Genomic DNA, 19,732 nt, shown 5'->3' on the forward strand with positions numbered 1-19,732 from the left:
ATATTTGCAAATTAAAATGCTAATTAATTATTTACATCCGTACTTTTGGTTGTGTAGCAACCCTATCATTTTTGACAAACCTTCTAATGCATAATTAATATAACTTCGACAGGCTATCTAGGATAAGTATGTATTTAGGTACTACAATAATGTAAGAATAAAGAGTACTGAATCCTCAACCGCAACTTAAATGCATCAAATATATGCAGGGATACAGTGTGATTCATGAAAAATTAAAACACTTTGAATTTTAAACTTTAACAAGATATAATTGATTAATAAAACATAGAATTTTAACAAAATTAATACTATTAATAGATGTGTGCCTGAGCTCTTTTAATTATTAATATAGCTCCCCTAAGTGACAATAATGACTTCCAGGTGGTGAGAGATAGCCTGGTGCACGCTGCGGATATAATCCTCTCTCATGAAGTCCTAGTACTGTCTGAAAGTGGCTTTGAGGGGCTCGGTGTTTGGATGAAGGACACTGAAGACCTTCCCCTCCACTACATCTTTTGGGTGCATGTTGAGGGGATCAGGGCTGTAGGAGGGCTATAATTGTCAAAAACGACTTCAAAACGCTCATTCAAAACTCACATGAAATAGTCTTGCAACGGAATATATCGATTTCTTAAATTGATCTAATTATTGATCTCATTTCTAAAAAAAAATATCCATATTCCGTCAGAGCTTTGTATGATTCATTTAGTGCTATGTTTGTTATGAGGACTAATGTATTTTTAGTGGTCCATCCCTAGAGATAAAATACATAGAGTTATGATAAGGGTTAACCAATGGGTATAAGGTGAAACACACATTTTTATAGACCCATCTCCCAACCTCTTGTTCTGCATAAGTCTTTCTACATAGAGGCCCTTTAGATGCACATAGCTGTCGAAAAGGAGTTTTAACCTTTTTCCAAATAAGAAAAGACACTTATCAAAGGAAGTATATATAACCATTTTATAATGCTTGGTCTTGTTTTATTAAGGAAGAACAAATCTTTTCTGCCCATGATTCTACATATTTTTTGTATGTACGTGAGATTTGGCAGATTTCAAATAGTATTATTACTCAATAAGATCTCCAATGAATAGAATTCCATCTTTTTCTCTTTATTACATATGATTATAGTTTTCCCTCTCATGCGCACACACCAACAATGTATATATATTATGGATCCTTCAGGACAATGGGAATTACTTAAACAATTGGATTATATTTATTTAATAGTAAGAGAAAGTGGAAAAGAGAATTGAGGAGAAAATCAATTATTAACTACTACTCTATACATTTTACACATCGATGTAAATATAAATGTATTATTGTAAGAAGCATGATTAATAGGAGATCGAACAATAGATCCCACTCGAATAAAGAAAGAAAGTAAGCCAGAAGGAGAGAGATGATTGTTTCCAAAGTATGTGTGTATTTATCTACATAATGAAGATTATTTTACTCAAACCCTATTAAGGATGATTCAGCTGATGATCATACAACTCTCAAAGGCTTGTTTTAAGACATGTAAACCTATATATAAAAGTTTAATTTGATCAAAAACCAGAAGGCATAGGCAGTCAAACTTATTTCATTATTTCCCCCCCCCAAAAAAAAAACTTTCTGATTAAGTAAAAGACATAATTTCCTTTGATTGAGTCCATTAAAACGAAAAAATTACTCCTACAATTATTATGGTTAATGTTTTCACACATGAAAATACATGGAGAGTTTAGTTAAGACGCATTTGCAGTTATTTTAAGATTCTTCATCATCCTTGTGTTATTATTTTGTTTGAGTGGTTTTCAAAAGAAAAATTAAGTAAGGCTTCGCGTGAGGACATGCATTGAACAAAATAGTATCAAAATAATGCTCAGCACAACTTTTATCAATATATGAATGAGCCTCAGCTCTAATAATTGCCTCAATATGAGGCCTAAATCCCTTAGAGGACTTGTAGTCAGATACACGCTTAACAAGATTCTGAAACGGAAAGACGTTGCTGAAAAATATATTTTTCCAAATATGCTTCCTTTGATAAGTTTCTTTTCCTTTCGAACTTATTTAGAAAAAGGTTAAAACTCCTTTTCAACAGCTATGTGCATCTAAAGGGGCTCTATGTAGAAAGAGTTTTGCAGGACAAGAGGTTGGGAGATGAGTCTATAAAAATGTGTGTTTCACCTTATACCCATTGGTTAACCCTTATCATAACTCTATGTATTTTATCTCTAGGGATGGACCACTAAAAATACATTAGTCGTCATAACAAACATAGCACTAAATGAATCATACAAAGTTTTGACGGAATTTGGATTTTTTTTTTAGAAATGAGATCAATAATTAGGTCAATTTGTAAGAAATAAAAATTACGGAAAAGAACAATAAAAGGAAATATTTTATTCGAAATAACACAAGAATTATCTTTAATGTACTAACTAACATTTATAGTTTACTTGTACTTTTTAAATCAGGATTTGACCTAGAATATTTCTTACCAAAGTTTCTCCGCTTATTAATTTACCAAGCATGATTTATCTTTCTTTAGCAAAGTGCATTTTCCTAGCATTGATATATCCCTTGTTACGAGCATAATTATTTTGCTAACATAATCAAATATGATGCCATGAGAGAGCCTCTTTTTTGGGTAATTTTGATTATTATCTTTAGCTAAAGGGTGCAGTAAAAAAATCCATTATTTTTATTTGATTTTTTATTCCATTAATGTTATTCTCTTTGGTAATCAAAACAATACTTGACGATTTCCATTACCCATTTAATCCACATTTTCGACCATTGGCCTTCCAGAGCGTCTTACATCTATGACATCTAAATAATTGGATCGAAACTTGCACTTGATTATCTGTTACAGTATCCGGATCATCGATAAAAGGTGAAATAAATAAGTGCTGAGCGTTTTTTTCGCTTTATTTTGACAAAAAAATTAACACAGCTAGGCTAATCCGATTTAGATGGTTCCAAATGGGTTTCTGGCTAATCCTCAGTTCCTGGGCAATGGAATAAGTGCTCACATGCCGGTCCAACTCAGCGATTCCCATTATTTCAGCTACATTTTCGACATCCATATTGCCAACAGAGAATCGTTGGAACCACTTATTTTCTGTTGCATTCGACGATACCTTATTGTGTCCATAAACAGCTCACACTTTTTTGGACACCTCTTCTTTTTTTTTTTTATGCAACTTATTAGCTCACGACTAATACATGTATCAAAAAACGCTCAGAACGTTTTACTTCACCTAATACTATTCTCATTTATAGCCACTTGGCTTGCATTTTCGTCTTTATTTTTTGCTGATGCCTATCTTTGACGGGTACTCAAACAATACTCAGTCCAACAATTTCAAAAGTGTCTAATAATTTTTTTAATACAAAATCCTATCTTTCTAAGGCCATCTAGTGTACACTAATGACACATTTATAACACGAGATACACATTACTAAAGACATCATTATTGGAAAAGTAATACATTTCTTTTTAGTACACCTATTATTATACTTGTAAATTTGATATTTGTCTGTTTGATATTTGTTCGTTTGCTTTTAAATAGCTATGCAAAGAAATATATACATAAATATTTATGTACTATAAAGGAGTAATGTACTCGTGCATACGTATGTCCCTATAGACGTCAATATTATGATCAAATAGGTTTTCCTTTATGTATCTGCTATGAATGTAAATAAACGTATTTATATATGTATATATTATGAAGTATAGCGTGCTCTAGAGTGGAGTTTATTTTTTTAATGTTCGAAATATGAGGTCCTTAGGGTCTCGAAATATTCCTTTTAGTCTATAAATATCGTTGGATAACTTTGAACTCTTTATATAAATATAATTCCTACTAAATTTATTTTGTAAAACTTTTTTATTTTATAAAAAAATATGACTTATTTTATCAAATATATGTATTTTCCTTCAAATAAAGGTAAATCAAATTTGTACTTTTTTGCTTATGCACCTGAAAAATATGTTTATGTACAAATTTTGGTATGTATGACTTGAATTATTTGGCTGTGATACGCTAAAGAATAGACCGATAGGCGAAAAGCTACGATGCAAGTGTCACTTAACTTATAGTTCTTTTGGAAACGTAGATACGGGAGTCTCATACAAATTTGGAATATTGTTGATATAAATTTGGTCTAGCTAAATTTGTTATTTTGGAGAAAAAGCTGTAGTTAGAACCATATAGATGATATCAAATAAAAATACATCTTTTTCTAAAAAAAAAGTCTAAGGTTTCAAAACATTTGGGAGTCTGACCTACCTCTAAATATTTTTCAAAAGTTTATTGTTAGCCAATGATATTTATAGACTGGAAGGAACTTTTTGAGACACTAGGAATCATTTTCACAATATAGGTAAATTTTTGTATACCCTTTGTTTTATGCTCAAATATATATCTCTCTTTTTCTCGTTAATTTTTATTACCCTTCATGGGAAGTATCATAATCATTCCTACATAAGTTTGTGGAATAAATATATATGTAGCAAACAGCTTTCTAATAAATAAAAAGGGGGAGGGGGAACAAACACACTGATAATAAAATAACTTTCTTTTATCATGCTTCCAAATAATAAATAAATATTTTCTCAAAGGAAATCAACAATAAGTAATGAATCATAATTACTAGTAAAAAAATATATAGACTTTCAAAAAAGTGGAATTAGACAAAGTGAGATGAAGTTACAGGTGGGATTTTGAAAGATTTGTTGTTCTTTATCCTATTTGTCAACCTGTCCGGTTGTAAAAAGAACGAAAATAAGGACCAAAAGGTACTAATGAGGCGAGAAAAGGGAGAAAAAATAAAAATTATACTCACTCATTTAAACCCTCTAGATAAAAAAAAATGACTCAAGATGGGGATTTTTATAGTGCAAGGATTATATAATTTTAATGTATCTCTATAAAAAATCTCATTCCCATCAATGACGCGAGTCAAAAGATCAACATAGCTATCGGCCTGTTTTTTAAGAATTGGTAATCTGAAGCATAAACTTTCAGATGTTACCATTATCTACTACATTCAGTTATATTCAAAACCTGATTGAAACTTTATGTTTGCTCCTAAATCACGGAGTAGAATTGAGGATCGACATCAGAATAATTCTTGCCGATGTCCTTGTTAATCAGCTTTCCTCCAAAACCTTCTTGAGATGGTATGGGATTCCATTTGGAATTTAAGTGTGTCTTCTTTTAACATACCCAAAATACAAACGATTTTCATCACTATATGAGTACGCATGCTATCTTTGCCTCCATTTTGGTACGCGATCTTTGGCAAACCCCTACAACTGGGCAACCGATTTTTGTTTGTTAGATAGCTTGTTCAAAGTTGTACCAAATATTCGGGAAAGCTACGTAACCTCCTTGTAATCCGCGCTGGGAGCAACAACACAAAAATTGTGCAAACTCTGGGACACAGTAAGAAGTTCTTTCGCAAAGTCAGAAACGATCTTGAGGCAACATCAATTCGGGATCAAATCAAAAGTCGACGTTACTCCTTATGTGTTACCACAAGGCTCAACATTGATGCCTACTGGGACGTGATAGGGATCAAGGTGAAGCCCTGAATCGACATGGTCACCAACAGGAGGGCTTGCATATGGCAGCAGGACTTGGATCCCTGGCACACCTCGAAAAAAAATCTCAAATAGCTTCAACACAATTTGACGACTTCCAAATTGCCGGGATTTCGCCCTCCAAACTCGCTGGATCCGAACCTGAATGATTATTGTGTCAGGCATGATCTAACAACAAACCAAATGAAACCCCTGCAACACCAAAAACGAATTGATCAGTCGGATCAAGAAGGAATTTCAGGATTTACCAAGGAACCAGGTGGCAATGGCCTTCTTGCGCTTTCGGCCTCGTATAGAGATTGTAATTGGGACTGGAGTTGATTTTATTGAATAAAATAAATCAGAATCCAGCAGGGTTTGAGAATCAGATTATATTTTTTAAATCTAATAATTAATTGGTTGGAGAGACAATTGTGTTTGAGCTCGACACAGATAGCTTACGCACCGCGTATTATATATGGTGTAAAATAATACTTTTATTTCAGATTGTTTTTGTGTTCACTTACCACATAGTTCACAGCTACTATTCATAAATAATTAAACCAACTGAATACAACAAAAATAGGTGAAAAATCGATAGTTTCTCATAACGCCGTAACAATATATAGCATATATCTCTTTTCTAAGGATAAATATTTTATGAAACTCACTTGAATTTAATTGAATATTAGATTGGTCTAACTACAAACGTATGTATATACAGAGTCTATTTGGGAGGTGGAGATATTAATTGTACCTATATCAAAACAAGGCCACAAAAATAAAAACCCTGCCTCTGTATACGTACATATGTATATACTTATGTTTACAAACATGGCCACCAGAGTCCCTGAGCAAGTAATGTATAGCTATAAAGAGAGAAATGCCTTTTTTAAATATGCAATAAGACATTTTAAAAAGCTTTGCTTTCGCTTTAATAGAGATATAACCAACATAAATAATTGAATATGTACGAGAGAGAGAAGAAATCTATTAATTAATGTTCTAACTAAAAAAATAGTTATATTTTTACCTTAATATTGATGTTGATTTTTGACAAAGGAATATACTTTTTTTTTCTACATACATAAATAAAATATTTTCCTTATTATGTGAATAGTTTTTAGATAATATATTATGAAATACTTAGCGATACGGCGTTGTCAAAGCGTGAGTATATACTATAAACGCTTAGCATTGCGCTTGACCGCTTCAGTCGTGAATTATCGTGCGTCAAGTATGGATGTCTAAAAGGAAGCGATTCGCCATGTATTTTTTTTCACAGCATGAAAAGGAAGAACACGTCGAAAGGGACCAATTTTGACTGGGGATAAAAAATGGATCACTGACGTCAAAGTGAAGCAACAGAGATCGTGGTCGACCCCCATCAAAGTGGCCCAGACCGTGGATTAGCTCTAATGAACTGCAATGAATGTCATACTGTGTCTATGGTGGGAATAATCTAATATGCGATGCTCCCCTAAAGCCGAACGCTTATACCTACCCTCCACTGGATTGTTAAGGAATAATCTAATATGAGATGCTCCCCTACAGCCGAACGCTTATATTTGTCCTCCACTGTGAACAATTCGATCGTTTGAAGCTGACAATCGAACAAAAGTAGGCAGCATTGGTGAATAGGAGAGGAATCATCTTTTGTAAAGACAACCCCAGGGCGTACACATCTTTGATGATACGCCAGAATCGCTGGAAGCTCGGATGATAAGTTCTTAGGGATCCATACTAGAGTTCAGACCTACCAACAAATGAATACCAGCTCTTCCTGAATATGATCAACACGCTTGGGGGACAAATTTGCCGTCAATAGAGGCCCTTACAAATTGGTTGGTCAAGTTTTGTGCATTAGGGACAAGGGCTTCTACGAAAAGGGCATTATGAAGTTGGATTATCTTTGGCAACAAGCTATCAAAGAGAACGGGGCGAACTTGGCTTAAATCGGATGATTGAAACACTTCTTAAAAAATAACATGAAAAAAAAAAAAAACTACTTTTTCCCCACCCTATTACAATATTAAAAAGGCTTTCTCATTGAATGAAAGGCCTACTTATCAGGGTCTCTCTATTTTTTGCAGGGATGCTTCTCTCATCCATGTATATAAATTATTTTTTCTCCCATAGTATTTCATATCACAATAACCATAGCAAAATACAATGAAAAGAATTCAAAATCATTAACACTTCACACTTGTTTGCTGCTCCTTCTCGCTCTCAAGATGAGGGAGCAACATAATGCGAGGGGAAAGTTTATGATCTGGATATGAGGTCAAAAAGAACTCTCTTCAATTATTCATTGCTTAATACATATGTTGATATATTTTGGATTGTATTTCACATGCAAGGTATGAATATAAAGAAGAGATGAAAGACCTTATTGCTAGTCGTCATCTTACATATTCACTTCTTACTTAATGAACAACTTAGAGGAAATCAACATTAAAAAAAACCATTATCATTAAAAGGGAAAGAAACTTATTTTCCCCATGTGGCATTGGATTTCCCTTATTAAAGACACAATAGCTAGTGAGTGAAATAAAAGTAATTCCTTAAACCTTCTCAGAAAAAGAGATAAAGATCATTATTATTGTTAGTGAATGACTTATTGTATATAGGATATGCAGATGAGTAAATTGGACAGCTCCAAAAGGTTTTAAGAAGGCAATCATAATTGAGTTGTAGAAAATATGACATAGAAGGACTGCTCAACATTTTTTAGTTCCCCCCTCAACAGTGACAATTGTTTCATACTGTCCAACGTTGTTTTCATTATTTTTAATCCTCAACATTTAACCAACATTTAATCCTCCTACCCATTTTGACAGACCCTTCTTCCTTCACAACGTTTATTTTCAATCACTCAAGCTTAATTAATTATTGAATTAGTTAGTGATCTGATTTCAATGGACAACCCGATACACTAAAGTATTACTATCATTACGCGGGCTATCTTTTGGCCCGTTGGAGATTTCAATACAATTCAAAGAAATCATTCAATCATTTCAAAAAAAAAATTACAAAGCGATGCTTAAAATTTTAATAATTTATTAAATCAAAAAATTCAAAAACTTTGAATTCTACTCAAAATAGGCGCCCTTAGTGACGATGACCTTCTACAGCCTGTTCCAGGTGCGCTACACCTAGTCTCTGGGCAACTTGTTGAAAATCACGATGATGCGCTGCTTTAACTCGGTCACCGTGCTGCGAAACGTTCGGTTGGTGTTCCGCTCAATTGTGCCCCACAGGTAGAAGTAAAAGAGTTTGTAGTCGGGGCTGTTTGGAGGCCAGATGTTGGGGCTGTCCTCAAAGTTCTTGGACGGCCACATCTGGGACTTGTGGGCTAAAAAAAAATGACAAATGGATCTGATGGTCTTCACCACGCAGGTACCCTTCATGATGTCACAGTTCTTAAAACCGGCGCGAATCATCGTTAGGATATCGTGTAGCTCCAGGGGTTGTAACTATTTTTTGATATTGGAGGGGTTCCTTTGGATGTATGTGATGTTTTAGGAGTGGTTTTTAGCTATATCACATTACCCCCACTACCTCGGCCAACTCGAAGGCTATGAACTAGTTTGTGTTGTTAGAGAGGTTCCTTGGATATCTTGCCTGTGGTTTTTAAAAATCCCATACTAACCCCGGGACACTGACCAATCCGAGGGCGGATAGTATTCAACCATATTTTAAGAGGCCCTAAGCTTTGTATCCCCCGCTTTTCCTCCTCTTATATTGCAATAATGTTACTCACACTTGAAGGTACTCTCTTGGCGATGGAACAAACAAATAGGTTTTGATATTTGTCATAAATAATATTAGGCGAATTTGTACTTTTTTTAATATTCAGCATGAAGTTTGAACAAATATGGGCAGTTTTCTCCCCGGGGAATTTTCCTAACTGGCAATTTTCTCCACGGAAATCTTTGACGGACAGTTTTCCTAGTCATATTTTTTTATGTAATCGAGCCTCAAGTCCCGTTTTAAATATCAATTTAGTATAGTACATACTTTCTTAAATACGTCAATGTCTCGCTACACCTTACTGCTCTAATATAAAGGTATCAATATGAATGCATGGAAAATAATAACCATTTATGTGATGGATTTCTCTCTTTTATTGAGCAAATAATTGTAGCTAGATATCCCTAATAACATTAATGATATGTACCTACAGAAGCTATTAAAACAAATAAGATAAGCTATCATAATACTAATTCCTATTCAAGATAAATCTTTCATGACTAAACTATAATTGTTATTATAGCATAGGGGTTAAGACAAAAAAATACATTTATTTGTTTTTATGATAATTTGAAAGAGAAGTCCATCATAAATATTCAGAGATAATTGAGCTTTGAGCATATGTATATTGTTAGTCCTCTCACGATACAAATATTGTTCCTCTAAGAAAATTAGCAGTGATTTGTGGATACTCGTAGATGCTTTTTAGACTAAAAAATAGAACTAAAATCTCCTTTAGAGGAATTCTCAATCATTTGCACATGATTATTGTTTGGAAGGGCCTCCGGAAATTTGAAAGATGAATATGAAAGATAATTTGTTAGATTGTTGAGTCAGAGCAAAAATATACGGAGTAAAAATGTATAAAAATGGAGAAATTTTTGGTAGTGACTCTGATTCTGAAGATTTTTTTTTTTTTTTTTTTGCCATAAGACAATATTTCAGAAAGAAAAATATTCAGGGGTGTCGTTTTTGAAAGAAAAAAAATCCATAGCTATTGATTTAAAATTTCAAACCCCTATACTTATTCACCAAAAATAAAATATTTAGGAAAAAAAATTGAAAATCCATAGCTTTTTACCGAAAATTATATTTTTGGAAAGAAAAATTGAAATGAAGTTTCAACAATCTAATTTTTTAGATCCTTAATTATTCACAAAAAAATCCAATTTTTTTTCTACAAATTTCAAATATTCTATTTTTTGAAAAAAAAATTTGAAAAATTGAAAATGCGCACAAAAAATTTTAATTTTTTAGAATCATAATCAAAAAATAAATTCCAAATATTTAATTTCTTCGATAAAATTTCAAAAATCCACAGCTATTTACAAAAAAAAAATCAAAAACCTATATATACTTATTCAAAGAAAAAAAATATGTAAGAAAAAAATGAAGAATTAAATTTTATGGAAAAAAAAATCCATAGCTATTCATTTAAAATTTCAAACCCCTATACTTATTCACCAAAAATAAAATATTTAGGAAAAAACAATTGAGAATCCATAGCTTTTTACAGAAAATTATATTTATGGAAAGAAAAATTGAAATGAAGTTTCAACAATCTAATTTTTAGATCCTCAATTATTCACAAAAATCCCATTTTTTTTCTACAAATTTCAAATATTCTATTTTTTGAAAAAAAAATTTGAAAAATTGAAAATGCACAAAAATTTTTAATTTTTTAGAATCATAATCAAAAAATAAATTCCAAATATTTAATTTCTTCGATAAAATTTCAAAAATCCACAGCTATTCACAAACAAAAATCAAAAACCTATATATACTTATTCAAAGAAAAAAAATATTTAGGAACAAAATGAAGAATTAAATTTTATGGAAAAAAATTCTAAAATCCATAGCTTTCCAAAAAATTAAATTTTTTGGAAAGGAAATTTGAAAAATAAAATTTTAAAGAAAAAAATTTATAAAATAAAACTTTTTAGAAAAAAAAATTAAACAAATTAAGTTTCAAATATTCAATTTATTCGGACAATGTCGAAAATCCTCAGCTATTCACAAAATATTAATTTTTTTCCAAAATTTCAAATCTTATATTTTTTGAAAAAAATTTAAAAATCCAAAATATTCATAAAAAACTTAATTTTTGAAAAAAAAAAATTCAAAAATTAAATGCGAAATATTTAATTTCTTCGATAAACTTTCAAAACTCCACTGCTATTCACAAAAAATTACATTTTTCGGATTTTTTTTTTTTTTTAATTCAAAAATCAAATTTGATTTATTCAGGTAATATAAACTGTTTTTTTAAAACTCCCAGGAAATGTATGTACATTGCCATTGGCGGTATACCCTCCTCCTCGACGAGTTATTATCGTCCAAAAAAATACACACAACCCAAAGAAAAATATTAGCAGCGCCCCTGAATACGTGAAGATTTAAAATACATTATAATACTCTTAATCTCAATATGTATATACTAAAGTTATGGTCAGTTATGCATTTTTTTACATTTTTGTTATCTTGACATTGAACCTTCACCACTCAAAATTTTATTACCTCTTAAAAATATCAACTATCCCCTTTGGTTCTTATTTTCATCCTTAATTATTATTCTGCGTCTTGGATTTGTCCTCAAGGCTAAATCTACTTTTTTAGTTCTTTTTACTAACAAAATACAAAATATATTTTATATGTATCAGAGCAAGGCTAATCAAATACACACACAAATATGTATGTATATAAATAAAGCCAAGCTATAAAACACGAAGGCACAAACAACATACAAGTACATAATGTAATAAGCAATTTGAAATGTGAGATGAAGACTTGCACTTGATCTAAAATTAGAGTCAGGAATGTACTTAAATAATAAGCATTTATTTGTACTATTTTTTTTTTCATATCCCATGGCTTAATTATAGGTACTATTAATGCCAATATATGCTAACACACTCATTATATATATATATTGGTATGTAAACCGGAAAAAGACACTGCATTTATTTATACGTCGTAATAAATTAATTAGGGGTGGGCCTCAAACCATTGAAACAAAAGACCAGTGGGATATTATGCATTCTATTAAAAGACATATTTTTAAATAGGATGATTATAACTAATTAGTTCTCTATATATATATTAGGTAGTTCCGAAATGATAGAGACAGGTTCGTATAAAGGGAAAGAATAAGATTTAGCCACAAAATTCCACCAGCATCGATTTTCTAATGAGTTTGATGGTGGAAAAACATTTTTTATAGTTATTCAGAGACAAAATAGCTCATGCATACATACCACATTTGCAAATGTTTCTCCATCGTCCCTCAACATGGAAACTTATAATTTCCGTTCGTACTTTCCGATACGCTACAAACTGGGCAAAATAGTGTCTGAGATCCACACCAACCTCACTTTCGTTTACCTTGATGCCCGCCCTAGTCGTGCAACCATCTTTCGGTGGGCTGGTGATATCCGAGATGGCACTTTGAAGCTCCAGAGACTAGGACACCCAACAAGGATCTGGTAAAGGACAAACCACGATTGAGCGTTCGGGAGGTATCAGTGGAGCTAACCTACCAGCCACAGTGATAGAGTACCTGCAGACAATAGGGAAACGGTTTTCTAGCCTAACGAAGAACAAAACTAACCTGAAGGAACATCGGATCTCTCCAGGTAGTTGTGGGAGTTGGAGAATCATTGTAATACGTCAATATAAAAAATCAATTTCATGGACATACATCCTTGAGTCAATTATAATCTTTGTATTTTACCTGGTTAGATGACTTAAAATTACCAAGAATTTTAGGACAGCCTACAGGTGGTTAAAAAAGGAAAAAAACTTTTTCTTTTCTTTTTTGTGCATTCTTAAATAGATCGTTGTTCTTTCAACATTTACGTTTGTAGGAAGAATTCTTGCTAGTCATTTAAGCATTTTTGTCAAAATACATGCTAAAACAAGGGTATATATATATTTATGATAAAATATAAATATTATATTTTCTTTGTACTAAAGCAATTTTAAATGTAGAATTTATCCTCTTTAGAGAAGTAATTCCTTTTCTCCCCTCGAAGCAAGGATCCTAATTCACTTATATCAATCCACTTTCTCCTCACTTTTTCAAATGATATCCTCGGATAATCGGAAATTTCTTTGGACTTGGAATCGGGAAAGTAATGTTTAATTTGCAATTCCGATACTTAATTATTTGTTGTATTTAACTATTTATTACTTTTCTAAGTTATGAAAAAAAATTCAAAATACAAGCCCCCAATATTAACTGTTTATTAAAATTGTATTTTTTTAACTATTATTTAAACTTTTTAAGAATCCCAATCTTTATAGGGAATTTTTACTAGAATCGCAACTTGATTTTTTTCTTTTTTTGAAATCGTTCCATCACTACCCATTACAGAGGTATTTCCACTAATTTTGTTTTACATGTACATCTTTATGGCGTACTTTTTTTAATGATTGTTGTAGCCACAACAAATATAATAAAATCTCCACAAAGAGCTGCTCCAAATTATTGTTGTCAAAAAAAAAAAAAAACATTTCCTCAATAAATAAATATATAAAATTATGAAACTTTAAAGTAAAGTGTAAATACTTTGGCTCCCTTCTGTATAAATATATTTGAAACACATGTAGAATAATTAAGTATATGTACGGTAAATTTACATTATTTTATGATGAATGTTTCATATATTTATGATTTACCTGCAGTCCAAATCCTGCCTTTTGTGAGGTTTGACTGCAGGCTCTAGGAGGAAATGAAATAACATCTAATATTTAATCAAAGCAAACAAATGAAAATTATCTTTTGTATAGAAAAAAAAAAAACTCATTTAAAATCTGGCCAAAATAAGATAATTGTGTTTAATAAAAAATAAAAAAGTTCAAACAATTTATATTATAACTTATCTGGGACAATTATTATTATCTTTTTTTTTTTTAAATCATCTAGTTGATGCTAATATTATTTGATCAGCCTAAAACAAAAAAGTTCCGAATGTTTTTCGCTGATGTCTTGAGTGAGCTATCTCTCACGATTAATACATTGAATAAAAAAAAGCTTAAAGTATATGTAAAGGTTAAGAGAAGACTGAAAAAAAAAATTAATTTACATTTTTGTGTTTCGTGAAGCCCTTTGTTTTATTTTTATTTTTTTTATTTTATAGTCGAAATAAAGAAAAAGACGCTCAGAACTTTTTATTTCCCCTAGTAGTATGTATACACTAATAACATTAAATACATAAATGCCTTTTATTCTGGGTAGTTAGCCAAGATAATTTAGAGAGTTTTTTATAATTTTTAAGTTAAAGAAATAACCAGTTGATAATTGATGCACTTCTTAACAAATTTAAAATTATCCTATTTCTTTTAATTTAGACATATAAACTACATACTTTTGTATGAATCAGATTTGCAATAAGAGTAATTTAGAAGTCATTAAGAAAAATCCTAATGTTTGAATAGATTTATTATTATAAATACTTCACATTGTATTCAATAAAAATGTTTGTTGTCAATAGTTTGACGAAATTATAAATATGGAAGCAATTTTTATTAATCCTTAAAATCGACATAGCTAAATAAAGTATAAAAACATAGAAACACAGGCAAAATTTTATAATAATTATCCCTTTTTTTTATTGGGCAAAATACAAAATCCCTGATTTTACAACTTAGTTTTTTATATAGATAATTTTACCTGGCTGAATGTAAATGAATATATGTTAAATTATGTATTAATATCTTTGTTCCTAGTTTATTTTTTAAATAATCGTTGATTGTTGCGTTAAATTAGATAATAATTAATTATTTAGACTTTCTTTTATTTGGTTATAAATTAAACATACATATACATTGTTAATTGAGTATAATAATTTATTTAAATATTTTACTTTCAAATGTGAAAGCTGTTTTGTCTAATATTTGTATCAAATAATATTGATATGGAATACGACAATATAATATGTAGGTAAGCATAGACGGCAACCGTGTTTCTTATGAGACAACCTAAATTCTGAATAAATAATAAAAGTATCACAAGACTCAAATGGATTCATCTCAGTTCTCAAGAGAAGGCTTTCTTCTCAGTGCTGTTGAAGCTGGAGATGTTTACTCCCTTTCTCAGAATTATACGTATAATCATATATTAAAATGTCAATAAATAATGGCATTCAAAACAACCCTCCTCTCTTAATACATGACATAATTTGTCAAAAGGAATTAAGGATCTACTGAATGAATATAAATCAAAAATAATAATTCCCTACTCTATGATAAAATGTCCTATCTTTTCCTGTTATGCTCAAAACTATAAACAAATTGGGGAAACGGATACCACGTGATCTTTTTTCTCCCGCGTCGAATATATTGGAATAACTAACTAAGAAACCCAGGGGCGTCCGTAAGGGGTGGACTGGAGGGGATATAGCCCCCTTCCAAAAAAAAAGGAACTTTTACATTTTCTTAGAAATTTTTTGGGTCAGGATGAAATAAATTTAGCCCCAAAGTAGGCAACAAAGAAAACAATTTCATAACTAGAATTATTTTTCAAAAAATTTAAATTTTATGCTATGGATTTGGAAATTTTTATCGAAAAAATTTAATTTTTCAAATTTTTTTTCGAAAAAATTAACTTTCTGGGAATTTTAGAAACAAAATTTCAAAAATTTTACATCTTTTGGAAACTATTTTTGGTGAACAAATGAGGATTTTGGAATTGTTTTCCAAAAGAAATCCATTACTTTGAATGGATTATTTTTATTAATGTTTATCACCTTGGCAATCAAAGCAATGCTTACATGACGGTCAGATTCAACGAATTCAATTTTTATATCCCCATTTTCAACCATTGGTGCATATTTTACATCAAAACTAATGGAACGGTATCGACGAAACCAAAATGGCGCGTGATTGGTTGCTATAGTATCAATACTATAAACATTATTAGCGTGGGTTTTTCTATTTGCTGGCATTTAATCTTTCCAACGCAATCTAGTGCAAACCGATCACACTTATACAACATGGGATACACATTACTAAAACCATATATTGGAAAAATAATGGATTTATTTAATACACCTATTATTTAGGTACGAGCTATACCATAAAAAAACTTTACATTTTTTTGTCAATTCGTATCAAAGTATCTAAACTTCCAAAAAACATAATTCCTTATTTATTTTTTTTCACAAAAATAAATTTTCAATTTTTTTCCCAAAAAAATTAAATTTCTTCGAATAGCTTTGGATTTTGTAATTTTTTTCTAAAAAAATAAATATTTGAATTTTTTTTCCAAAAATATTTTATATCTATAATTTAATTTTGAATTTTTTTCCTTAAAATTAATTTTTTTCTGAACAACTGGAGATTTTTGCAATTATTTTTGAAAAAATTTAATATTTGAAAAATAAATTTTGAAATTATTTAAAACTTTTTTCCAAAAAAATAATTTTTTGTGAACAACTGTGGATTTTTGAATTTAAAAAAAAAAAAAATTTAGTTTCCGTTTGATCTAGGTAAATACTGTAAATCTGGAAATAGCTGTGAGGTGATGAATATATACTACTCAACCAAAACCATAATCATTTATGTTTCCTTTCAACTAGGTTTTCACAATAAAAAATTGATGTAAAATGCGTTTTTGCATAATATATGTATTATGCCTAAAGAATTGTGAACTTACAAGCACGTTAAATTATTTGAAGAAGCATAGGAACAATCTGTTAAGACTAAAAGATTTTGAATCCACATGATTACAATAAATTTAATATATAAAAAAGACAGGTAAAAACAAAAAAATTTAAAAACCCTAGCATTTGCTATATACAAGGGTCGTTTGAAAAGTCCATGCTAAGTCCAAGAGATGGATGGCACTCCTGGGTTGTATCGAGGTTATGTTTAGTTAGTAGCATCTCTTGGAAGAACACACACCAATTTTAAGCCAGATCAGTCTACTTCATTCTGTTTAGCATTCGTTTGAATCAAAGAATCGCTCAAAAGATTTTGGGGACTGTCTTTTGGATTCGTAAGGAATAATCTCATCAACTATCTGGAAGAGGGTATAACTATTACAGGTGCATATTATTCATTATTATTGCTGTGGTCGCAAAATTAATGGAAATAGGGTTCCAACTCGAGAGATGCCCCCAGAACTAGTAATCTCACAATCCTTCACTATTCTATCATCCATCACCATATCATTGATTTCTGGAGGACTAACCTCAACAATGCGTCCAGAACGTTCAGCTTCACTTGTGCCCATTTGGTCACTCCCAAAATTTCGGAAGCACTAATAAACTGTTCTAATTGAAGGGGTAGAGTCCCCATAATGTTTATAAAGCTTCTGTTGAGGCGTTTTTCCCTTCAGAAAGTAATGTTTCATCAACAGACGAAATTCTTTTACGTCAATTTTTTGGACATCACACCACTTCCCGGGATTCAAACAAATGCCAAACAGAAAGAAGTTCTGGCAGAAGTTGGTGTGTATTCTTTCAAGAGATGCTACCAACTGGCCATAACCTCAATAGCCACCAGTAGTGCCATCTCTCGGACTTTGCACGTACTTTTCAAATGCCCCTCGTAAACATACAGTGTACAATGTAAAATTGTCGATTAGTGTACATTATTGAGGCTCTATTACAGACTTTTTTTTAGATGAATCTTTCTATTTTTCAAAATGAATTCCTTTGGCTCCTACCATGGCTTCCAAAATAGGTCAAATGGCGGCGTAGTACTTATTGGCAAATTCCTGGGAGATGGCGTCACGCTGCTGATCTTGAGGTCATCCACGTTTCGGTGAGGAGTAGCACAGGTTATCTTCTCGACTACGCTCCATATGACATAGTCGAGGGGAAGAAGCCCACCAGACGTTTATAATGTACATAGTCAACAATTTCTGGCCTAGGTTGCTATTGAAAAGCAGTTGCCAATATCGTCGTACATAAGAGGCCTTTGCATATCTCCTCAGAGTCCAATCACTGACATTGCGAGCCGTGGAATCCTGCCTCATTGATTTATTCGTTATTTTTTATAATGCGACTTAGTATTTTAAATTTTTCACTAAACTGATCTTAAAATAAGTACACGATCTTACCAAATATACCCTGTTCTGTTCGATGACTTGTTGCCAACGAAAATCCAACTTTATAAGGTCCTTTTCGTAGAATCCCTTTACCATATTGGCATAAAACTCGGACAGCCAATTTTCACAGGCCACTATTGAGGCCAAATTAGTACCCCAAGTGCGTTGGCCATATACAGGAACTAGTGTTAGTCAAAGGGTACCAGGTCCGGAATGTAAAGTGAATGCATAATATCCATCCGAGCTCCCGCAGCTTCAGGCACGTCATCAAAGATGTGTGAGACCTAGCATTGTCTACATGAGGTCTTATTGTCTCATATTTACCAATGCTGGCCGCTTCTGTTCGATCGCCAGCTTCAAACAGTCTAGTAGTTAACAGTAGAGGCCAGAATTGAGCGGGGCAGGGAATTTGCTCTACCAATGTTGTGAAACACGTAATAAAGGCCAAGTATATATGAAAAATTTCTCTTGTCGCTATCGACGTGTTTTTCCCTTCCAGGGATTAAAAATGTAAGTATGGCGAATTTCTTCCTTAGAGACCTCCATACTCGACGCACGATAATACACGACTGAACCGGCCAAGCGCTAAAATATTTGTAGTATACACTCACAACTTTAATACAGCTTATCGTATGATCCGATGTGACCAATAAAGAACAAGAAATACTTAGTTAAAAAAGTGCGGGAAATACGAAATTACTTTTTCCCCAACCCAATATTACGAATACAAAAAGACTAACTATATTTCACTAATAAAAGCGGAGGGAAAGGAATAATTATGTAAATATTTATTTTGAAGTACGTCTTGTTTTACTTACTATCTTGAAAATTCAAGCTTTGTATTATAAGATACTTATCCCCACGGTACCTACTATCTAGGGTTTTCCTTTTTCATTCAAAAACTGTACAATAAAAACAATGCTTAGAGGCACGACTGTAAGTGAGATTTATGTTTAATACGGAGAATTAATTATAAATATATAAAAGGCTGGAAGTAATTTGAGTGCAAAAATGATCAAACTAATATACATATATATTCCGAATTAACACAAAAATCATATATAAAATTATCTATAGCTATTCTCAGACAATTAAATTTATGGAAAAATATTTCAAAAATCCACAGCTATTCGCAAAAGAATAAATTTTTTGGAGATAATTCCAAAAATAGCGAGCACTTTTCAAAATAATTTCTAAAATTAAATTTCAAATATAAGATTGAAACATTAAAAATTGAAACTCTGTTGAACTCTAGATTCCATCTGATAATACACATTTTCAGGGGTTTCCAAAGGATTATATATATATATTTGGGGGGGTCAGTTTACAGATTTAAATAAATT

At 31.4% G+C, this 19,732-nt stretch overlaps 1 protein-coding gene across 5 annotated transcripts in view; it reads right to left on the reverse strand.

The window, feature by feature from the left end:
- The window catches only part of CaMKI (Calcium/calmodulin-dependent protein kinase I), a 61,220-nt gene that overhangs the window by 25,473 nt on the left and 16,015 nt on the right, over positions 1-19,732 (reverse strand). The window lies entirely within an intron of this gene.

The sequence above is a fragment of the Lepeophtheirus salmonis genome, chromosome 13 (assembly GCF_016086655.4).
Source record: "Lepeophtheirus salmonis chromosome 13, UVic_Lsal_1.4, whole genome shotgun sequence".
Lineage (NCBI taxonomy): Eukaryota > Metazoa > Arthropoda > Copepoda > Siphonostomatoida > Caligidae > Lepeophtheirus > Lepeophtheirus salmonis.